Source organism: Lycium ferocissimum, chromosome 4, assembly GCF_029784015.1.
Source record: "Lycium ferocissimum isolate CSIRO_LF1 chromosome 4, AGI_CSIRO_Lferr_CH_V1, whole genome shotgun sequence".
Lineage (NCBI taxonomy): Eukaryota > Viridiplantae > Streptophyta > Magnoliopsida > Solanales > Solanaceae > Lycium > Lycium ferocissimum.
Genome location: NC_081345.1, coordinates 20,938,815 through 20,964,673, shown reverse-complemented (window position 1 = coordinate 20,964,673; position 25,859 = coordinate 20,938,815). Strand labels below are relative to the sequence as shown.

Here is a 25,859-nt window from a genome sequence, read left to right as displayed (position 1 = left end):
CTTAAACAAGGTGACCCTTTGTCACCTGGACTATTTGTATTGGCAGCTAAAACTTTGTCCAAGGCTCTGAATAATCTTCACAACAAGGAAAGGTACATTGGGTACACTATGCAACAGAAGGGGCCTTTGATCAATCATCTATGTTATGCAGATGACATAGTCATCTTCTCATCTGGAAACAAGAGAACCATCAAAATGATTACTAGAATTTTAAAGCAGTATGAGAGGGAATCTGGTCAAGAGATCAATATTGACAAAAGTGTTTTCTTAACTGCAACTCATTCACAGGAGAATAGAAGAAGGAAGATTAGTAGGATCACTGGATACAAACATCAATTTTTTCCCATGAAGTATCTAAGATGTCCTATTTTTCCTGGAAGGAAAAGATTATCCTATTTTGCTGATATTGCTAAGAGTGTCATGAACAAGGCTCAAGGATGGCATGGTAACATTCTCTCATCTGGAGGAAGAGCAACCATTATTAAGCATGTACTCCAGTCCCAGAACCTTTATACTCTTGCAGCAATGTCCCCTCCTAAAGGGATAATAAAGCAACTTGAAAGGTATTTTGCAGATTTTTTCTAGGGACAGACAGACAACAAAAAGAGATATCACTGGAGTTCTTGGGCAAATATGTGCTACCCTCAATCTGAGGGAGGTACAGGTTTCAAAACCATAGAGGACATCTGTAAAGTATTTGCCTCTAAAAGATGGTGGAGGATGAGAGTAGAAAATAACCTATGGTCTCAGTTCATGATGGCAAAACACTGCCAAAGAGGTCATATAGTTGCAAGAAATGTTCAAGGTTATCAATCTTTCATTTGGAAAGAACTTCTGAGAATCAAAGCTGACACTGAACCTCATATCTTATGGAGGATTAATGAAGCAAAAATCTCCTTTTGGTGGGACAATTGGACAGGTCTTGGTCCTCTAGCTATTTATCACCACTCTAATCCTAGTACTTTTATGGTAACAGACTCTCTACAAGGAGACAACTGGGACATGGATTATATATCAATACTGGTTCCACTTGATATATGTGAGGTCATTCAGAAGGTGGATATTGGGCAAAGGAACAAGATGGACGTGCCATCTGGATTGATAATCCATCAGGAAAGTTCACTTGTGCAAGGTGCCTCCGTGCCCCGAGAAAGAAAGCTCTTTAATCTCAGCTATGGAAGTGCATATGGAATAAAGGAAACTCTTTTAAAATGGCTTTTATCAGCTGGAGAATTATTAAGAATAAGCTGCCAATGTATGATAGAATTAAAAATTTCTCTGATAATTCTGATCCTATGTGCATTTGCTGTAATCAGCCTAAGGAGGAAACTATTCTCCATGTGTTCATTGAAGGGGACTTAGCTATGAAGGTCTGGGGATTATTTGGTCAGTCTCTGGGAATCACTATGTAGAATCAAACCACTCTTGCAAGGTTTTTAACATGGTGGAACTTTCACACTAAGAATTCTATGTTAAGAGTGGCATACCAGTGTATACCTGTCCTTATCTGTTGGGAATAGTGGAAAGCTTGGAGCTCTGTAAAGTATGGAAATAAGAAGTACTCTGAGGCTAAGATCTGCTATGAAGTGGATCAGCATGTGAAGTGTATCTTGATTAAAAAAGGTTACAAGATTGACTTAAGAGATAATTGTAGCAGGATATGCAGTAGCATGGAAGCTCATAAAGCTATCTTAACTAGCCTACCTATTTTTTGGAACAAACCTCCAGAAAATGTCATCAAGATGAACACTGATGGTAGCAGTATGTTTCATAGCAACAAAGCAGGAATTGGAGGAATAGCCAGAAATTCTAGAGGAGACATCATCATGGCCTTTGCCAAAGCAGTTAATTTTTGCTCTAATAACAGTGATGAAATTCAAGCTGCAAGCTTTGGTGTCAATTGGTTTGATCATAAGGATATCAACAATGGTATTTGGAAGTCGACTCAATGCTGGTGTTTAAGCGGCTAGATGGTTCATATGGCACCCCTTGGGAATTCTTGAAGGAAGTTGAAGATATGAAAAGGATCATTGACAAAAGAAACATCAAAGTGCAACATTATTTCAGGGAAGCAAACACATCAGCGGATGCATTAGCTAAATTTGGTAGTAAGGATCAGTTTAGTTTGATAGCTAACTTGTATAACTCAATGCAGGAAATGCCAAGGCAGGCTAGAGGGGCAGTAAGGATGGATAAGGCTCAACTAGCAAATTTCAGAATCAGAACTACAGGAAGAAGATGAAGTACAATCAGAAAAGTAAGAGGAGGAGCAGCAGGCAGAAGAAGAAGGAAGATATTAGTCAAATACAAAGAAGGGAACAAGATTTTTTGGACAAAAAGTTAGTCATTTTTTGCTGGACTATTGGTAGCACTTCACTAGGAATGTGTTGCAAGTCCCATGTAAAATGAGTAGGTTGTTTTTGTATTATAGTTATGATGTCCCATGAGGTGCTGCTGTAATGAGAACATAACTAATTGGAGGTAATCTAATTAGTAGTGTTCTCCTAGCTCATAGGGGCAAGTAATAAGAGAGGTTAGTCCTCACTTTTGTAAAAGAGGGAGACATGGCGTAGCCCTCCTCCCATGTATATCTGTGAATGTGTTATTAACAAGGTAGGGGTCAATGCCAAACCCCCAACGGCCATAGACAATGGAGTATGTGGAATTGGTTTAACATCAAAAAAAAAAAAAAAAAAAAAAAAAGATTGCACAGATATTTTCCTCTCATGAATATTGAAAGAGTTTCTTTTCTCTCCACTGTGTTCTTCATTCTCTCGTTATGATTCTTCAATTTCTTCTTTGTTTACCTTTGTCTAAATCTCCATTAATGAGCTTTATCAATACACCTATTGCATTGAAATTCACAAATAATTTCTTACTGCTATTTCTGAAAAACCATCCCCAAGAAACATTTTCAATTCAATTAAGTCATGATATTTTTTTGTTTTAGCTACAGCAGTGTATTGAGCGCTTATAAATAGATAGAACACGTTTTGTTCCTCCACACCACACACATCACATCTTGCTAGTAAAGATATTGCCACCGTCTTTGTCCCACTTTCTTTGAATATTCAAAGTAAAATAAATTCTCAATTCAGTTTGCTCCTCGTATTGTTGGGAAAACAGTTTAGCATTTCTAAATATTTAAGGACAGCAAAGCTTTTACTCGACAATATTCTTTCAATAGCAATGGCAGAAAATACTTCTCCCATAGTTGTCGAGCAAAACCAACCAACTTTATTCTTCCGTGTTAAAAACTTAAAACTTGGATACCATTTTCTAATCTCTCACGTCGCTTACCTTTTTATCATGCCAGTCCTTTCTGCTATGGGATTTTACCTTTTAACCCTTACTGCCCTCGAAGACTTGAAGAACCATATTCCCATGATGAAATCATCGTCTATTCTTATTGTTTTCTTGGTTGCTCTCTACTTCAGGGGTCGTCCAAGAAATGTTTACTTGGTCGATTTTGCATGTTACAAGCCAGACGAGGCGGATATGATGAGCAAACAACAACTCTTAAACATAATGTCATCAACTTTCGAAGATGAGGCTGTACGTTTACAGAAGAGAGTCTTGGAGAGAAGCGGTTATAGTGACAAAACGTATCTTCCACAAAGCATCAGAAGGCTCCCCGCAAAGTCGTTAATGTTTAACTAGTCGAGGAAGGGAATAGAAAAAGTCATGTTTGGAGCCATAGATGATTTATTGGCGAAAACAAAAGTTAAGGCTCGTGAGATTGGGATAGTTATAGTGAATATTGGTTTGTTTAATCCAACACCCTCTCTATCTGCCATGATAGTCAACCATTACAAGCTTGGAGTCGATGTGCTCACTTATAATATCAGTGGCATGGGATGTAGTGCTGGACTCATTTCTATAGACCTTGCAAATCGGCTTTTGCAGGTCAGTCAAATGCTTTTTTTTTTCTTTCTTTTTTTGGGAAAAGAGTTTTTGCAAAAGTTTTTAAAAAAAAAAAAAAAAAAAAAAAAAAACATGTTGAGTAGTTGTGATAGTTTTTGAAGATTTTTAGAGGGAGCAAGTGTCTTGTGAGTAAATTATTTTTTGTTCCAAAATTCGAAGAACACTCTTTCAAAAAAATATCTTGTCGGATATTTTTTTCATCAAGACTTATATTTTTGAAAAACTTTTTGCAAGATATCAAAAACTGTTTCCAAACGAATGACATAGTATATAGAGGACCTGACAAAAAAAGACATATGAGGATCAGTTTTTGTAATTAAATTGCTACATCCTTATTAATTCTCTCATTGATTAGTATGTGCTATGTTAAAAGGGATAACGAGAGTCCAACCCAAAAAGGTTAGTTTACCTGTAGGGGAGTCTATTTATCTATAAATCCATTACTATCTCCATTAATATTTCTCTTTTTCATTATTAAGAGACTATTGACACACAACAACCGTCCTAGCTTGAAAACCAAACAATCCCGTTGGTCACGACTAGCACCATTTTCTTTTATTCAGGTTACCACTCCTTGCATCCCTCTGGCCCCATGCTAGCCAATTGGTCAGGGCTGACATCTCATTCTTTTTTCTTTCTTTTTGTTTTTGGGCTCAATTGTCACGACTCACGACTAACACTCGTCCAAGGTCCAACTACCAAGTCACCACTTTGAATCCCGACCTCAAACATTAATTGATTTGTTCTGATACCAATTGTTATAGACTAGCTAGGGTGGAAAAATATTTAGGTGGAAATGGTTCAATATAGCTTCTTACAATTTAAATGTAGAAATAATCCAGCAAAAATTTCTTGTGTGTTATTTTAAGATATTTTATGTGTTAAAAAAAAAATACTCTTCTTCTCAATTTAAGCGTCTTAGTTAACTAGGGATAGAGTTGAAGAATCAAAGGGAGACTTTTGAATCTTGTGGTCTTAAATTAAAGATATGTGCAGTCTTTTAAATTTGTGGACTTAAACTTGCCATGTAGAATGTTGGAATTGGAAAACTTACTAAATATAGAAAGAGACACTTTTTTTGAACAAACACAAACTGAAAAGGAACGTAAAACACTTAAATTGAGACGGAGGGAGCAATAAATATCCCTTGTAAAAGAGACCAACTAAAAATAAATTTAGAAAGGGATACAATACCAATTGGCAAAATTAAAACTTTGTAGAAGTTGGATGGATTGGTTATGACTCATTAGTTAGCCTATCTCCGCCCATTTGTCATCCTTATTATAGACTGAATATGTCACAACCAATTTACAAGTCGTGAAGGCACTAACTCCCCCGAGTCAGTAAGCCATCCAAAACCTCATTTAAAGCAGGTAAATAAGTGTTAAGTACGGAAATAAGCATACGAATCGATTTATACGAATTTAAGCCTTTATAATCATGAAAAAGTGAATAAGTAATACAACTCCCAAAACCTGGTGTCACTAGTACAAGAACTTCTAAGTTTCGATACAAGTCTAAAGTAATACAAAATACACTGTCTGAATAGAAAAGACGAAATAAAAATGGAAGAGAATCGGTGCTACGGATACGCGCGTGCCCTCCGCCGGACTCTTCAAAATGAGTCTCCGCCTCCCACGGCCGAGCATCCTCAAAGGTCGTCAGCAAGGATACTGAACCTGTACACAAAAAGGTGCAGCAAATGTAGCGTGAGTACAAAATCAACGGGCACTCAACATGCATCATCAACCGACCTGATCCAGAACGGAGACGAGGACTAGTCTACGAATCGTCATCACATAACTTAACCGCCATTAGTCCATAGTAATATTAATCGAATAAATCATCTTAACCTCAAGTTATAAGCCTATGTGAGCTTCTAATCATCTTAACATCACTCAGCATGTAGTTAGCCTATGAGCATATAACTCTTTTATCCGTCACATAACACAAATTTGCACTTAAGCGTAAATCAGACAACAACTCAAGTAAATCACAATCAAAGAATCAATGATATGATATGATTTGCAATATTAGTCACTCCGCACATAGCCAGAGCTGACTTCTTTCGTTCACTTTCTTATCATACGTTTCCACAGCCTTTTCCATTAATCTTTCCATCAAGATAATCATAAATCCGGCAAAAGGCCTAGGATTTCCACCAATCTTTCCATTGAAACCATATCACGATGTCATGAAAAGTATATCATGGAATGTATGTATAAGTGACGAACACGACAATAATCATAAGAGATGAATAATCACAACAACATTCAAAATAAGCGATCAAGAGCAGTCATCAACATGAATCAAACAATGAAAAATGTATGTAATGCAAGGCCTTTGTTTCCACTTCCCGATATACACACGTTCGACTATTAACGAATCGTGGCCCATGAGGGGCTCGTGAAGCCCATATAGCTCCGATAGTTTCCTCGAATCACGGCCTCAATCACATCATATCTCAATAACCTGTCTCTTAGCCAACCGGGCTCAAGTACTAATAGAACGTGCCAAAACATCATCACTCATCCGGAACAAGATCCCATTGGACTCACAATCATATCCTCAAATCGTATGCATGAATACATGTAAAGCATGAATATGACATGTATCAAGTCAGGAACAAGTATAAAAGCATGGATTCATTCCCATGTTCATAATACCATGAAGGCTTCACCTTTTTACTTCTTTTCATTTCAATGAGGATATATGTATGAGTGACATGCACACGAACAGACAAGGGCAAATAATAATGATACGAGACATAAAGTACGGGCATCGGAACCCAATCACAGATCCAAAGGATCGTACTATTCTATCAGCTAGTGCCCAGACATGGCATTCAGATCAACTATACAATTGAAATAGCACAAATACCCAAACATGATGACCGGTATCCGATACTAGTGCTCGTCACCTCCCAAGTATCGGAACCCCCTTAGTAACCCCATTACCCTCTTATTTAGGTTCATTTTAGTTAACCACAATGTTCTAAAAGGAGTGCAAGGTCTCAACATGCCTGAAAAGTTGATAACGTCTAAATCCACTCCTCAAAGAGAAAGTGTACACGGTCGTCGCAATATAATTTACCCAACTATGAGTCGGGGCCAAATCCACAGGGAACAATATAAAGGCGATTTAAACAAGTAAGGAATTATCACCAACTAAGCTAAGCCAAACACTTTTTCAATATTTGATTTTTTGTTTAACAACTAACAAAGATAAAACTAACTAGAAAGCGGGTAAAATGATCAATGGCCACAAGTATGGATACAAAGGAAATTACGCTCAAGTAACGATCCAATGTATTTCACGATTTTATAACTAAGAGTGAGTTTATGCTAATTAGATAATGATCTCTAAAATCTCATCAAAAGTCTCTTGACCAAATCAATGAATTTCACTCTAAGCTTTCTCAAGCCTTAGAGTGTGATATTAAGGACAATCAATATAATCTTAAGTAACTTTCCTATCTCTAGCTCAAGTTATTAGATGGATTTAATGACCCAAATTCTTGTTAATTAATCTTTCCCAACCTCAATCTTCTTCTCTCGAGCTCAAATCGAAGTAAATGGGCTGGTCTTAGGGTTAGCTAATCGCTTAAGAAACATTAAAGGACAAGATTAATAACAACAAAGACCCACTTCAATGGTAATAAAAATCATTCAATACATAAGCAAAACAAGAGTTTCATCCAACACTTTAATCATAGAATATTTCCATAAACAAGGTTCAAGTGAAGAAAATAAATACTACACGCTTAGATATTCATTACAAAGCAAGGAATCAAAAAATGGAGAAAAGTTTAAGAAAGTTCTCAACCCAATTCTTCAAATCTTCAACCCCAAAGTGTGGAGCAAAACCCTACCCTCCCAAACTTGTGTTTTTGTGCCAAAGATGAAAATAAAATCTATCAAGTGTTGCTTTTATAGTTCCCAAAAATTCCCCAATAAAAAGTGACGAAAATGGCCTTCAAATTTCAGATTTTCAGATTTGCAATTCTAGCCACTTTTTGCACTTTTTGCCAATTTTCTCATTTTCTTCAATATGACCTCTTTTTGACTTGTTTTTCACTTGATTTCTTTCCGATCACTTCTCAAGTATGTAAAACCTATAAAATGGAAGTAAACGATATTAAATGCACTATTTTCTCAATCAAACAAGCCAAAAGTCTAAGATTAAAGAAGAAATAAGTTGGAAAATACCAACTTATAAAACGTAGAAGCCCGAAGCTCAACGATCTCCACGCGACCTTCTTCCTTTTTCAAAAGCTCCGAACGATACCAAGCTAGTCAAATATGAGTTATACGTTAGAACACGAGTCTATTGGTACCCATATTGCTATATAAAATCAAAACTTCAAAATAAAGCCCCAAATTAGGATTCCGGACCTAAAAGGGCAAAACAGTAATTTAACCCAAAATCATAATCTTCAAGTCTAAATCAGCTCATATATCAAGAATCACCCAATTTTATCCACTAATTCGAGTACAATTTTCAAAAATCCCTAAATGTTACACCTCGGAAAATTCCCCTTAGCGTACAGGTGAATAGACTCATGAGGGACATGATGAACATGAGGTTTAGATGAGCGAGGGATAGTATGTGATGACCCTAATTAAGATTTTCGAAGACATTAGACTTGAAGAAAGAAAGTTGTTAAGAGAAACGAGTTGTAAGTTGAGAGTATCGGATAAGGAGTACGAGCATTGAGTTAATGGCGTATGAATGATGCTCCAAGGGAGAGTTATAACGTCCCTTAGAATGGTATTGAAGTGATGAACAAGTGTTAAGGAGGTTCCACAAGGATCGGAGATCAAACGAGTCGACGAAACAAAACTCGGAAATCGGGTAGACATACGGCCGGACATATCGGCCGTATAAAATATCTCGGACGTATGTCCAGCCGTAGATCCACCCGCCAAGACATAACTCTCTGGACCAGATATACGGTCCAACATACGGTCGATAGATTTTATACGGACCGTATGTTGGTCCGTATATTTCCAATCGGCCGAACTCAATTTTATATAAGGGACCCTTTTTCATTTCATTTCACTTCATCTCTTCACCTCTCTCATTCAAGAAAACTCTAGAGAGTTCCATACACCTCAAGCACAAGAAAATAAGAGAAATCAAAGATCAACAACAAGAAATCAAGAGAATCAAGTGAAAGAAACCCATCAAAAGTCATACAAATCAAGAAATCCCAAGAGAGAGAAAGTAGGGTTTTGGTGGAAAAGGTGAATTGTCATCCAAGGCTTGTTCCTCCATCATCCAAGGTAAATTTCATGTTTATTACATGCTAATTGAAGTATTATTATGTTGAAACATATGAATTGAAAGAGTGTATAGCAAATGGGTTAGATATGGAAGAATAATGTCATCCTGAAATAGTAGTTGGATTGAATCATGGAAATGAATATGTTGATGATATAAATACGTTATGAATGACCTTTAGGACATGAAATAAGTATTGGATACGGAAGAATACGACGATGGATTTTTAGTCATAACTATGGGAAATTGAGGTGAAATTATGGAATGCGAATCGTGTGAATGAACTACGATTATTGTTAATGATATCATGATGATTATTATGAATGTTGGGAGTTGATATGGAATATGGCGGAAAGTAGTATAAACAAAGGAGATCTTGCCCAAATTTCTATAGCCTTAGTAAGTATGATTCCACGATTATATAGCTAATGTTGATACGAATTCCATTGAAGGTAAACGAGAGCATTAAAGGAGAACGAGCAAGCAATAGAATAAGCTAAACGACAAAGGTATGTAAAGCTTAGCCCTTTCTTTCCAAGGCATGACTTCTATGGCATGAAATCTCTCTTTACTACGAATGTCCCATCTCCAAGAAAGTCAAGAGTCCTCACTCACGAATAGCTATACGAAACAAGAGATATGAGTTGAATGCGAAAATGATGATAGTAAGCTAAGAGTCTTTATGATGAATTATGATAAGCATGTTATAAAGGGCATACTATGATAAGCATGTTATGATGCGCATGTTATGGTAAGCATACTATGATGAGCATATTATTGATTATTATACCGCACCTATATGGTCGGGCAGTTATTACAGTTATGCATATATGATAGTGATGTTAAGTTACGATAGAACCATGATATGCTTATAAGACAATCCATAATCATAAATCTACAAGATGTACGATGTTGAGTATATGGTATGTATACACAAATATATGTATTATGACGATATGAGATATATGTGATGTGATCGAGCCCTCGTGGCCGAATACGATATCTTTGTCGAGCCTATGAGGCCGAATACGGATAATGATCGAATGTGTATAAATAGATGCGACATTATGATAAGTATATGAATGTGTATGATGAATGCAAGATGATGACTAGATACGTTAAGGTCATGATACCCCCATGTGATGTATATGTATATATGTATGTATCGAGCCCATGAGGGCCGAGTACGGATACTGTTAAGCCCATCGAGCCCGAGAGGGCCGAACGAATGTCTCAAGCCTATCGAGCCAGCAGGCCGAGCACGTATACCAATGGTCCCATCGAGCCCAAGAGGGCCGAGTACGTATACCGATAATGTCATCGAGCCGAGAAGGCCGAGTACGTATGCTAGCGATCTATCGAGCCCGAAGGGGGCCGAGTACGAATGATGCCAACCTATATGAATACGAGTATGCTACATGTATGATACCGTTATGAATACGACTATGTTATATGCATGACGCTTATATGAGCACGACTATGTTTCACGTATGATATCTAGGTGAGTATGATTGTGTTACCTGTATGATGATACCATATGCATCACATTCATGTGAGTACGAATGAGATAAGTATATGACATCTTTACGAGTACGCTTATGCTATGTATACGACAGCGATTAGAGTACGGATATGCTAATACCATGTAAGTGCCGAGTAAGGGCTATGTATATGCAAAGTACGGGACACGAGCATGAGCATGACAAGTGAATAGATATGAAAGGTAAGTAAGTAAAAGATATGAATGTATGAACACGAGCACGAAATAGAACATGGAACGTCCCTACGGAAAGCAGGTAAGTACTATGAAGAGCATGATAATGTCTTCCATCTTATGTCATTTCATATAATACCGTTATGTTTCTCCATCTTTACTGCTCATGCTTTACATACTCGGTACAATATTAATCGACGTCCGTTTTCTCTTGGACGCCGTGTTCATGCCACGGTAGACGAGAGACGGTGCCGATTCACGGTAGCCTCGGCGGAGTTGCGTACGCCCTCCTTTATTCGGAGGTGCTATTTCGAGACATCATTTTGTGCACATGTATTTTGGGCACGGCGGGGTCTGTCCGTCCATATGTTCAGTGTTCTAGTAGAGGCTCGTAGATACGTATGTGTGGATAGTATTGTCCCATAGTCATTATGCAAATGAAAGCCTATGTATATTATTCTTGTTTCGATAGCCCAAAGGGCCTACGTTAACTAAGTGAATATGTTCTATACGAAAGTCGTTTTCTATGATTATAAATGATAAGAGAAATGCATAAAGACAGGTTAAGCAATAGAATGAGGGGTGCTCGGTGGTCAGCCTCGGGTACCCGTCGCGGCCCGTAGGTCGGGTCGTGACACTAAACTAAGAACTAGGGTTCAAAACCCTCCAATTTCATCTCTTCAAATCAACATTCCAAGCATGGATTTCATAAACTAATCTCATGTATAATCATAATTTGAAGTTAGAAGACTTACCCACTTGATTCTCTCTGAAAATCTCTCAATTCTTCTCCAAAAACGCTCTCAACACTTTAGGTTTTAGAATGAGAGTCTAAGTCTAAATGAAGCATAAATTAGAATTCTGATTCAGCGACATTTCGCACCTAGGAACGCATTTGCTTCTGCGTAAAATCCTTCGCAGAAGCGCACTCACTAGAAACCCGTCTATGCGCACCAACGCACCATACCACGCAGGGCGGCTTCGCCTCTACGGGAAAACCTTTGCAGAAGCGAAATCAATAAACATGACCAAGTCTCGCTCCTACGAGCCTCTTTCCGCAGGAGCAACTCCGTAGGGGCGAATCAATGCACGCAAGGGCGGAAAGACCAGAACCAGCAAAAATTTGGTTTTTCACCAACTCAACCCGAAATTCCGAGACCCATCCAGAACCTCCCGGATACAAACCAAACATGCAAACTTATGTAAAAACATGCTACGAACTCACTCGTACACTCGGAAATCCCAAAAGAGGTCTTGTTAACCAAGTCAACCCCGAACGGTCAAAAACCAACTTTCCAACCAAATGACTAAAACACCCCCCGAGTCTCTCGAGAACTGAACCGAATACACTACCAGCCTATAATCGACATTCCGGAGCTAATGGAATCGACGGAATTCTCAAAAAGACGTGTTTAAGCCCGATGTTGACTTTAGTCAACCAAACACTTAAGAGTTTTCAAAAATCTCATTTCCCCAAACCAAACGCATCCAACTACCTCGGGAACCGTACCGACCAATCCCGCTAATCACATATACTCAAACGAAGCTAGGAAAAAGGTCAACAGGGGTAAAATAGTCCAAACGACCTAACATGTCGTTATAGAATAGGAGAACCCAACCCAAAAAAACTACACCCTCCCTTCACTTTTACTTGTTCATTATACTAAAAATTAATTTTCTTTTTTCCTTGTCCACTTTAGCATATCAAGAGAAAGAGAAAACTCTTTTTCTTATTTTACCCTTAATATTAATTACTCATTTCAAAATCATTTTCCAAGTCTATTGAGACTATACACCAATTAATATGGGTATTATTGTCAATTATATACTTCATTTACTAACTCTTAAGAAGCGTGCAAAGTCATAAGTGGACAAGTAAAAGTGAACGGCGGAAGTAGTTTGCTAGGTGGGAGAGTTTATTCATCCTAAAAACCTACTCCCTTCGGTCCATTTTACTTGTCCCTACTAAAAATAGATGGTCCAAAATAATTGTTATTTTAAAAAACCAAAATATAATTAAGTACTCCGTATTAGTATACCTATCTCTTTTTAATCAATAGGAACAATTGACACACAACATGGATATATGTCACTATCGATAAACTCCTTTATTTGTCAATCAACACAATTAGCTCTATAAGTCTGAATCAATAAACTAACTGGAAATGTTTGTTTTAAAAATGATAGCTTTCTACCCGTTTGGCATGATACTAAAAGAATTCTTTTCAAGACTCTCTCTATATGGAATTGATTATTTGAGAGAATCTTACCAATTGCTATAAAATAATAAAATTAAAATCCAAGAGAACATATATGTGAAAGAAACTTGAAGATTGATATGATTTCTTTCACTTCTGTCTGTCTTCCATAGGACATGAGTGGTCCTATTTATAGGAAAACTAATTTAGTAATACATTTAGTGATCACTCACTAAAAGATAACTTTACTTTGGTGATCACTAACTAAAAGATAACTTTACTTTGGTGATCACTAAAGTACTTGAATGATACATGGACATTTACTATTAAATATTATTTACAACACTCCCCCTTGAATGTCCATTAATAGATAATGTGCCTCGTTAAAACCTTATTAGGAAAAATCCTGTGGGAAAAAGTCCTAATGAAGGAAAAAGAGTACACATATCTAGTAATACGCTTTGATAGCTGCCTCATTAAAAACCTTACCAGGAAAACCCAAATGGGACAAAACCTTGTTCAAGGGAAAAAGGGTACAGCGCGTATTTGCTCCCCCTGATTAAAGTATCACATAATTCTTGAAGATGATGTACTCCGATCTTGTATATACCAACTTATCATATCTTGAGGTTGGTAATGTGTTTGTGATCAGATATGTCAAACGACCTGACTGATAATCTGCATCTTCATTCCTTAGATAGAGTTGCATCATCACCATTTAATATTGTTAAAATCACGTCAAGTACATTCTTGACTTGCTTCATAATCTATCTGATGTTATCATTCTACGGTTTGACTGTCATGTATAATAACATGGTTTGACAGTAATCCTTCATGGAAAGAGATAACATATTTGGATTGAACTCTTATGTCGATCAGATGAATGCCCTATATATCCAAAACACCTGACAATATTTGTGAGGATAAACACATTCATGCCATACTTTCATTAGCAATATGCAATTGATCTTATTTCAATATCTCCATCTAGGAGTAAATTATATCATGCTCGTAGTTATAGCAAGATATATAAGTGCATCAATTGCATAAAGATATGGTACTTCAGGACCAATTCAATTTTCTAATTTTAACTTCTTTCGAGATAATGTCGCTTTTGTAAACTCTTCAAGAGCTCCAATAATATTCATATGAAAGATTCTGACTATCATAAAGAGACAAGGATAAACATAGTATATTTGTACCATTCGTCAATGAATATACATTAAGGCGATTTCAGTACATCAACCTTGATTCATTTAATCCATTTAAGGATTATAAATCAGTTTCCCAAGACTTTGTATATGCTTCAAGCATTTTGGATCCTTCGAAAATTTTCGTATAAATTTTGTCAAGTAAGCCATATAGGCTGTGATAACTTCCATCATTATAAATTGTGTCATCTTCTAATGTCTGGACTACAGGTCCAATCGCTTACCAAGATGCATCATATCACTTGGTAATTATTTCTACATCAGCATGCTTTAAGAGACGTAGAACTCATATCCTCACAATCTTATACAATATTGCGCGCCATATCGTATCAAAGATATCGTCGATGAGATATCATCTTGTATCGGTTCGCAATTCGACATAACTTACTGAGATCTCATCACTACATTATTTTCAGGTACCTGAACCTCTCATAACGTTTATGAAGTGTTATGTCGTAGCTTTTCAAGAGCACATTGCCTCCTTATTATGATCATTTGCTCCTCTCATTTTCAAGGATTATTATATTTGGAACCGATTGGTCTACCATGCTCCATGCATGCTGTAGACTCTGTCCTTTCAGGGACATTAGAAGCATTTTGCTGATGAAATATGAAATAGTTGGGTCAACAAATGCTTCCAGCATTTGACTTGAATTATCTGAGGATCATACTGATGATAATTCACAACATATTTCTTAGCTTCTTATTCTCTCCCCCTTATTTTAGTGACATATGTCCCCATTTTCTTTGGGAAAATTCATCTGTCTGCATCATGGTATATCCATTAATCATATACAGCACATCAAATGCTATAAGATGGAAATATCTAGTTCCTGACCCTGAACCATATATGAGGGGAGAATTTATCAAAATTTATTGATCTGAAACATACAAGTGTTGTTGTATGCAATATATCATATCTCAGACCAACATCTGAAGCCCTGTTCTCATAAGCAATGGTTTAGCTATATTATGGAGGCATCCAATGCCAAACCAGCTTAGATATAATCCAACACTATCAAAATGAATTGTCTTGATTACATATTCTGAAAATTGTGCTTCCAATTCAATTTTGAGCAAGTAACTTTGTAAATGTCAAACTTCTAGTTGACAATAAATGTATATGTGACCGTCTCATAGATACATCTATTTAAGACATCACATTGTGGGTGAAGGGGCCCACATTCACCTTTTATATTTTTCAGAATTTTGGGGATTCAATCCTAACATTAGCTGGTGTAATCAACTTATCATCAGAACAAGTAACGCAAACAAATTCTTGAAGAATCTTCTAGTTCTTTAATATGTTTTTAATACTCAATTAGCACATCAGATTTAAATCAGGACGATCAAAATGGTCTTGTCAACTGATAAAATTGTCTGTACCCGTAAACTTCAAGTTTACCATGATGAGTGCTATTTATTTTAATAAACTTCTGGTTTACTATTGCATAAAAAAGGTATATCAATAAACTTCTGGTTTATCGTGGTATGTGATCTCATCATGCTCAGGTAACATTTCACATGTGTATTTCTTACCCGTAGTAACTTGGAAATATTTGATATTCCGATCATTTGTAGTCTCAGTATGATAACCATTTTTATTGTTAGTAAACTTCAGGTCTACTAAAGTGTTCCGATCGTACCAATTACGATCTACGATGGATGGTATTATCATACATAACATCTTCAAGAAACTTCAATTTATTTATCATAATCAGATATTATTTGGACGCTGCTAGTGTCATGATACTTGTAAATAAATAATTAGCTCTTTTGGAGCCTTTGATCATTAATTTCTATTACCAAATATTTCTTAAATACTTCTGGTACCATGAAGGCAAATTTCGACACTACTGGTGTCACGAAATAAACATTAAATTCTAAACTTCAATATTTCAAACATCTCCTTCAAGGAGATTCATCATTAACGGAATATTTTGTATCTAAGCGTCAATCACATAATAATCACATCCTTCATAAAGAGATACATTAATTGTTATTTCCTTCAAGGAAATCAATAACAACTAACCATAATGTATTAATGTGGTTATAGGAGAAAGCACTCTACTCTACTTCCTTTTGCCTTAGAATGATACTTTAATATATTTCGATGTACGACAGGTACGTGTAGCAATGTCTGAACTTCATACCACAAAAATAACATGTATATCCATTGTCATTTTATCTCTTCAAGAGATAGGTCGTGGTATTTTTCATTTACTTGAAACTGATTATTCAATTGTGCTTGCAATATGACGTTACTCGATAACTCTTTATTTTGCTCAAGCACAAGAAGACATTGCTCCAGAATATTTCTCAGGTATTTTACCAGTTCTTTCTGCCTCAGGAGTAAAGTTTCGGAGTTTTACTACTTCATGAGTAAAGTTAAAGATTTACTACGTCGAGAGTAAAATCTAAAGTTTTACTATTTCTAGAGTAAAATTTGAAGATTTACTACTTCGAGAATAAATTTCAAGGTCTTACTACTTCAGGAGTAAATTTCAACGTGCTACTACTTCTGGAGTAGAGTTCAGAATCTTACTATTTTGTGAGTAGAGCTCAATTTTCTACTACTTCGGGAGTAGAGTTCAAAGTTTGCTACTCGAGGAGCAAATTTATGAGTATAGTACAATATTAAGAATATTTCTTCTCAATTATTCTACCTCTTCTGGAGATGAATCATGATATTTTCACAATCAAATGCACATTCATATTTATAGGCTTTACTGCATACTATCACATTCACTTCAGAGAATGGATCTGTATTTGCAACATTTATCAAAAGTTTTCATTCTTCAGGAATAAAATATAATTATCTAAACGTGCCTTAAGCGTCATATCAAATCGGGATAGCTTATAACCTTTTTAAAAATATTGCTACTTCAGGAGCAAATCGAGGCATAGATATGATGTAATTTTTTTTTCTAACACATTTTCAGTTGTAATCACAACAAGTCTATGAAAATATTACCACTTCCGATGGTTATAGACGTAAATATCATTTAGCCATAACATAACTTAATTATGAAAAGATTGCCACTACTGGTGGTTTGTATATCACTTGCTAACTCTGCAGGAGTTCAAGTATATCCCCTATGTGAGATGTGTATCCAATTTTACAAATATAATATATAAGCAATAAGTAAATAGCATTAACCATTAATGGATATGAATTAATTCATCATCCCTTTTCACGAACTATAGGCATGGACTGCCAAGGAAAACATTAGGTTACCTGGACCCAACGTCGTGCCATTAGAATCAAGGACAAACAAACATAAGATTTAAAAGAAATACTAACCTTTTGTGAAAAATTCTTCATGGTGACAATCCAACCAGATTTTTAGTAGACTTTCATTTGCCCAACTCAACCAAATAATTAATGTCGAGTAAATATATGAAAGTGTAAAATATTGAGAATTGTTGAATCCTTTGCTTAGTTAAGCCAATCGTGGGATTAGCTTACTTCGTTTATATTAATGCAAACAGTAAGCCAAAGAGAGACCACCCCGAGGCCACCGTATATAATAAAAGGTATAAGCTTCAGCTTCATAAATACAATAAATTGGTACTACTTACCGTGCAGACCAATGGTTTGGAACGAGGATAATTAGAGTTGTCCTCTCTCCAGATCTCACAATCTTTTCAAATTAAGTGCTCAAGGCAGAGTCTCGTGCTGATAACGTGTTATAAAATAATAAAATTAAAATGCAAGAGAACATATATATGAAAGAGACTTGAAAATTGATATGATTTCTTTCACTTTTGTCTGTCTTCCAAAGGACATGAGTGGTCCTATTTATAGGAAAACTAATTTAGTAATACATTTAGTGATCACTAACTAAAAGATAATTTTACTTTGGTGATCACTAACTAAAAGATAACTTTACTTTGGTGATCACTAAAGTACTTGAATGATACATGGACATTCACTATCAAATATTATTTACAACACCATTAACTTTTTCCTGATTATTTGAGAGAATGTTACCAATAACTTTGTCCAATGAGTATAGTAATACATGTCTTTAATGTCAGCGTAAAAGATTATGATGTTACCAATATTTTTTTTTATTTCTTTCTGTCGAGCCTACTGGTTATGGAAGAGTACTTGATTATATATATTCATTTTACTATTTAAACTGTAAAACAGACACAGGTCAGTGCGTATGCGATGGTATTTAGCACAGAAAGCAACGATTCTGGTTACTATCTTGGCAATGATAAATCAAAGCTTGTATCAAACTGTCTTTTCCGCACGGGGGCAGCTGCCATTCTCCTCTCCAACCGCTTCTCAGACTGTCGCCGTTCCAACTATAAACTAATGCACGTTGTGCGTACACATAAAGGAGCCGATGATAAAGCCTTCAAAAGCATATACCAAGAACAAGATGAAAAGGGAAATATTGGTGTATCCCTTTCAAAAGGCCTAATGGTTGTAGCCGGAGAAACTCTCAAGTCTAATATAACAACTCTGGGGCCGTTGGTCCTTCCAATGTCCGAACAACTTCTATATTTTGCATCCTTAATCGCTAGAAAAATCTTCAAAATGAAGAATATCAAGCCATATGTACCGGACTTCAAGCTGGCGTTCGAGCATTTCTTCATTCATGCTGGAGGAAGAGCAGTGTTGGATGAGATGGAGAAGAATCTTGAGCTCACAGAATGGCATATGGAGCCCTCAAGAATGACACTTTATAGATTTGGGAACACATCGAGTAGCTCAGTCTGGTATGAGTTGGCCTACTCAGAGGCCAAAGGGAGGATAAAGAAGGGTGACAGAGCATGGCAAATAGGTTTTGGCTCAGGATTCAAATGCAACAGTGTCGTTTGGCATTCCCTGAAGACTATTAATCCTGATATGCAGAAAAATCCCTGGACTGATGAGATTCAGGACTTTCCAGTTCATGTCCCTGCAATCACGCCTCTTTCTGGTTGAATATTTGCTTACTTATTAGTTATTCCAATCAAGGAATACTTACCTGTACTGAGTGTTTACACCATATATACCAATTTAATTTACTATAGTGAGTGATTTAATCTAGTGAAAATATGCATTAATTAATTACGGTTAAGGCGATAGAAGTGTGTGTACAAATAGATGTCGTATATCTATTCCTTTGGTGTTAATTAGCAGTGCAAATAAGTTTTTACGGTTATCATAGATTATACTAATGATCAAAAGCAAAAATATGAGTACTATTATGTGCCATATTTTTCTCTTTTTCTGTATGTCGCTCTCATAAACACGCACTGAGTTTAGGTGACCTGATGATCGACTATATATAAAACCTTCTCTAAAGGCAGAAAAATCAAGACTGTGGTATGTTTGATTTCCCGGTTACAACTAGGAAAAGAACCTGTATTATACTTCCATTATTTCGAGTGGAAATAGCTCGCACGAAATCATTTGTGAGATATTAAAATCGGCAGTTGGTAAGTACCAAGTGTTACAATTCTTCTTCGTTTTCCCAACAATCAACAAGTAAATCGGAGAGCTCATTTTTCTGATAGTAGATATTACTCCATAGAGAAGAAGGGGAACAATTTCTCCGGGTCGATCCCCACCATTCCCTGGTAGGAACTCGTCTCTGTTGCCACAACAGAGTAAAGACTATAGAGCAAGGTTCCATTCCATTCACTTGAAGACCATTATTAATTTGACTCGGTAAAATTGCTAGCGACATCTGCTGAATTAATTCCATATAAATGATAGTAACAACTAACAAGGATGCCATCAATTGGATCTAATGCAAAAGTGAATTTGCCTAACTTAAATTATTTTGTAATTTTAGGTGCAAAATACATATACTAGAGTGATTTTGATTGCCTTTTTACACGAGTTTCAGTTATTGACCATTATACATTTAGCTAGTACATGAACAAGATACGTATAAGCATCAACATGGGTGATGAATAGGGAAATCCTGAATCTCATCTGTCCAAGCGTTTTTTTCTTTGGCTGCGTTGACAGTCCTCAGGGCACGCCATACATCACTGTTACATTTGAAACCTGATCCGAAACCAATCTGCCATGCTCTGTCACCCTTTTTTATCCACCCTTTGTCCTCCGAATAGGCCAAACTGTACCACACTGAGCTACTTGAAGTGTTCCAGAATCTGTAAAGTGTCATTCTTGAAGGCTCCATAAGCGATTCCGAGAGCTCAAGCTTCTTCTGAAGCTCATCCAACACAGCTCTTCACCCTGTATGTATGCAGAAATGCTAGAATGCCTTCTTGAAATCCGGGATATATGGTTTCATTTTCCTCTTAAAGACATTTGTCGCGATTAAGGAGGCGAAAAAAAAGGAGCTGCTCTGACATGGGGAGGACTAGAGGGCCAAGAGTTGTGATATTGGCTTTTAAGGCCTCCCAGCAACTGCCATTAAGTCTTTTGACAATGATATGCCTCTCTTTCCATCCTCATCCTCATCTTGGTAGGCACATCAGAAAGCTCTGTCATCCGCACCTTTACGGGTGCAGACAACGTGCATCAGTTGATAGTTTGAGTTCCAACGATCAGAGAAACGGTTTGAAAGTAGAATAGCGGATGAACCCATCCGGAAAAGACAATTGGTAAAAGCTTTGATCTCTGCTTCCCCGTATAGAAGGCCACTGTGACTATTTCTGTGCTCACTATAAGTGCATAGGTGTTGGCTTGCCCCTGTTATGTGATTTCATATATTAGCAATTTTGACCACCAGAAGGAATGGAAAACTTAAGTGCTCGTATGATATTGGGACTTTAACTAGTGGAATAGTTTTTAAGTTACTGTAACCTTCATAGAGATAGAAGTGTTTGTGTATCTTAACTAAATTTGTAGGGTCAATATTTTTCATATCGTATCAGACTTTATCCACCATAATGATAAAGTTACAGAGCTATCTTTTAATTTATTAAAGTAATCGAATTTTTCCTATTATAATAGTAAAGTCACTAAAGTTTGTCCATTACGTTGAAGTAACTCAAATAAATCACATTAAAGTAACTCGATTTTACCCAGTATCATAGTAAAGCCACCATACTTTACCCATTGTGACAACAAAACCTAGCAACCCTCAAGGTGATTTTACTCTGACTTTAGCGAGTAAAGTTCATTTACTTCAAAGTGACAGAAAAATAATTTTATGACTTCACTATTATAGTTTGTAAAATTCAGTTACTTTAATGTAATAAAAGATAATTTCATCATTTTTCTATTACAACCAATAAAATCTAGTGACAATGCGTAAAATTAACTCTAAAGTTTGCGAGAAAAATGCTTAAAGGGTGAGAATGAAGATTTACCAACCTGTAAAAGCCGGTTAGCTAGGTCGACAGAAATGAGTCCAGCACTGCAACCCATGCCGCCAAGGTTATAGGTAATCACATCGACTCCAAGCTTATAATGGTTGACAATCATGGAAGAAAGAGAAGGTGTTGGATTAAACACACTATTATTGACAATAACAATCCTAATTTCTCGAATCTTCACTCCCGTTTTCGCCAAGAGATCATTTATGGCACCAATTATAACAGTTTTTGCTTCATTTTGGTTACTCCTAAAGTTAAATTTAAAAGGGGTACAACTTGATTCTGTCGGAATGTAAGTCTTATCACCTAAACCTGACCTCTCAAAGATTTTCTTTTGAAACAATAAACTCTCTTCATCAAAGATGTTTGACCCTTTTTCTAGTGTACGTTGTTTGGATATCATAAAACGTTCATGGCTCATAACACGCAAAGTTGACTAATTAGTAAACAATTCTTGGACGACTCATGAAATATACCGTGGCTAAGAAAACAATAAGAGCTGAACAAGATTTCAACGCGACAACATGGTTCATGAAGTCTTCAAGAGTAAGGGTTAAAAGATGAAGTCCCACGGCAGCAAACATTGGCACGATGAGCAGAAAAACTGCATTTGATATTAGGTAATGGTATCCAAGTTTTACATATTTAAGTGTAACAGAGAGAAGGAAATTGGGCAACTTTGGCTGAACTTCTCCGTTAGGAGCATTTTCTGCCATTTCTTTTGGAGTAGAGAGAAGAGAATGAGTAAAGCGATAAAATTTTGAGTATTGAGTATGATGAGGTATGATGGTTCTTTTGTATAAGAACAAGGGTGATATTCAAAGTTGCAACATCTATAGAGGGATCAAGCTGCTAAGCCACACTATGAAAGTGTGGTTGGGTGGTGGAGATGAGGGTGAGAAGAGAAGTGTCCATTTCAGATACCCAGTTCGGATTCATGTCGGGGCGCTCAACTATAGAAGCCATCCATCTTGTGAGGAGACTGGTGGAGCAGTATAGGGAGAGAAAGAAGGACTTGCACGTGGTTTTTATCGACCTAGAAAAGGCTTACGACAAAGTGCCAAGAGAGGTTTTATGGAGATGCTTGGAGGCCAGAGGTGTACCTGTAGCGTACATTAGGGCGATCAAGGACATGTATGAGGGAGCCAAGACCAGGGTAAGGACAGTGGGAGGAGACTCGGAGCACTTCCCAGTGGAGATGGGGTTGCACCAGGGATCAGCTCTTAGCCCATTTTTATTTGCCTTAGTGATGGATTGTTTGACGCGGCAAATTCAAGGTGAGGTGTCATGGTGTATTTTATTTGCGGATGACATAGTCTTGATTGATGAGCTACGCAGTGGAGTGAACGCTAAGCTGGAGGTTTGGAGACAAACTCTAGAGTTTAAAGGGTTCAAGTTGAGTAGAACCAAGACAGAGTACATGGAGTGCAAGTTCAGTGACGTGACACATGAGCCTGGCGTGGAAGTGAGGCTTGGTACCCAGGCCATCCCAAAGAAAGGAAGTTTCAAATATCTTGGGTCTATTATATAAGAAAATGGGGATATTGACGATGATGTCTCACATCGTATTGGTGCAGGGTGGATGAAATGGAGGCTTGCTTCAGGAGTGTTGTATGATAAGAAGGTGCCGCCAAAACTTAAAGGCAGGTTCTACAAAGTGGTTGTGAGACCGACTTTGTTGTACGGGGCAGAGTGTTGGGCAGTCAAGAGCTCTCACGTCCAAAAGATGAAAGTTGCGGAAATGAGAATGTTGCGATGGATGTGTGGGCACACCAGGCGAGATAGGATTAGGAATGAAGATATCCGGGATAAGGTTGGAGTAGCATCAGTGGAGGACAAGATGAGGGAAGCGAGGCTGAGATGGTTTAGGCATGTGAGAAGGAGAGGCACAGATGCCCCAGTGCGGAGGTGTGAGAGGTTAGTTATGGATGGTTTCAGAAGAGGTAGGGGTAGGCCGAAAAAACATTGGGGAGAGGTCTTTGAGACAGGACATGGCGCAGTTTCAGCTTACCGAGGACATGACCTTAGATAAGAGGTTATGGAGGACTCAGATTAGGGTAGAAGGCTAGTAGGTAGTCGCTGTTTCGATCTATATTCTATTGTCCTTTGATTCTTGCTACTATATGTTGTTTCTTGTACTTCAATTATCTTATTTATCTATGATAGCTACTGCTTCCTTTTTTCAGATTGCTCTATCTTGACTTATTCGCTTCTTCAGTTTCATTTGCATTTTGCTTTGAACTGCTTGTGCTTATCTAACCTTTCTCGTTGTGTTTTCTCTTGAGCCGAAGGTCTTTCGGAAACAGCCTCCCTATCTTCCGAGATAGGGGTAAGGTTTGCGTACATTTTACCCTCCCCAGACCCCACATTGTGGGATTTCACTGGTTATGTTGTTGTTGTTGAGTATGATGAGGTCCCTAAGTAGATAAAGATTGATAGATTTAAAAAGTGAAAAAGTTAGACTCTACAGGGTTCTAACTAAATTAATAATTTTTGTATATTCAATGTATACTCCTGCATTTACAAGAAAATATCTCACGGAACTTGGGAATAGGCGGTGAGTGCTATTAACTGCGTAGGATAATAGAACTGTCAATTTTTGCATCCGCACGACTTAAAAATAAAAACCCAATGGTTCAAAATAGAGATAAATTTCATGAATGGTTACTTAACTATCACTTCTTTTCACCAAAGTCACTTAATTATGTTTTCTAATACAAAAGTCACATAACTATTTACTTTTTTTCACCAAAGTCACTTAGCACTACAAATAAATGCTGGATTAGCGGAGGTTTTGTTGACACCTAATTTTTGACCTCTCATTTTATTTTAATTACCCAGAGTCCTTGAATATTAAACGGAGTGAAATATTTATTTTTAGAAGTCAAAATGATTATGTAGATAATATTTTACCATTCTCATTTGTTAAAATAATTTATACAAATATTATAAATTCATTTGGAAATTAATTTACATATTATTTCAACAATTATAGTATTTGTTAAAATTAAAGGCAATTTATAACTATTATCTTGTTTAATTAATTGCCCAAATTAGCAAGTATTTTACGCCATTTAATTCAAGGAAATTGATTAATTAAAATAAATAATCATTTTTGCCCCTCAACTTTAATTTCTGCATAATCAAATCATATTGACAATTCTCAAATTAATTATAATTGATTTAAATAATTAATTATGGTTATATTTGTGAATCTGCTTATTGAGTGTTTAATTACAGCTACAATTGAAATCATCAACCGATTAGTCAAATTGAGGCCATAATTGAAATAATCAATCTCATGATTTGGTTCAATTAAGGCCATGTTTGCAAACTCGGTTTATATTATAAAATTGGTCGTGTTTTAAATTAATTGATTAATTAGTTTTTAATTTGGTTATAATTGAAATGCTTTAGTAATTAACCTTTTTTTAATTTTTGGCCATTTATTAATTGGCAAATTTTCCCGATAATACATACATATACAGTGGTATACGTTTAGTATACCACATGTATATATACATAAGCGGGCCTCAGTTTTCTCTTTTTTTTTTTTTTTTTTTTTTTTTTTGGGACCGAGTCCAGCCCAACAAGGGCCTGACCCGGCTCGAAGGAAGGAATAGAGTCTTTGGAGCATCGTACAATACCACTACATGGCTCCCTTAGTCAATGTCTCACCAAACTTCTTCAACATCACCGATTCAATTTCATCATCCTCCAGATCGTTGCCCGTTATGGCGCAGGTGTAAGCGGTTATATGTTCTTGTGGATCCATTGTCCCGTCATATTTCGGGATATCCGGCATCTTAAATCTCTTTGGGATCAACTTCGGAGCCGCACTTGGTGGAAAAGGCCTCCGAATAATATATTTGGTCTCTGGCCCGGTCAGAATTGGAGGTGCCCCCGGAATCTGGTCCACTCGGTAATTATAATCCTCTACCTTCTTTTTCTTGGACTCAATCCGCTTAGACAACGCGTCCAACATCTTTATCACCTCGGACGATTCGTTAGGCACCGGCCGTTCACGATTACTACTTATCTCAACTTCCCTACAAGCTGGCACTGATACTGGGTTTGGTTCCGCTACCCCGATCTCGTTGTTGTTCTTTTGGAGTTGAGATATAACTGCTTGGTGTTGTAGCATAGTTACCTGATGTTCCTGCAATAAATTATAAATCACACGTAAGTTAATCTCCTCTTCCTCTCTTGCCTACCTTACGAACAGATGCCCTA

At 36.8% G+C, this 25,859-nt stretch overlaps 2 pseudogenes; one reads left to right on the top strand and one right to left on the bottom strand.

The window, feature by feature from the left end:
• Positions 1-633: 633 nt before the first annotated feature.
• On the top strand, positions 634-19,272 carry LOC132053811 (3-ketoacyl-CoA synthase 11-like; annotated as a pseudogene).
• A 961-nt stretch (positions 19,273-20,233) lies between these two features.
• Positions 20,234-22,342, bottom strand: LOC132053810 (3-ketoacyl-CoA synthase 20-like; annotated as a pseudogene).
• Positions 22,343-25,859: the final 3,517 nt, after the last annotated feature.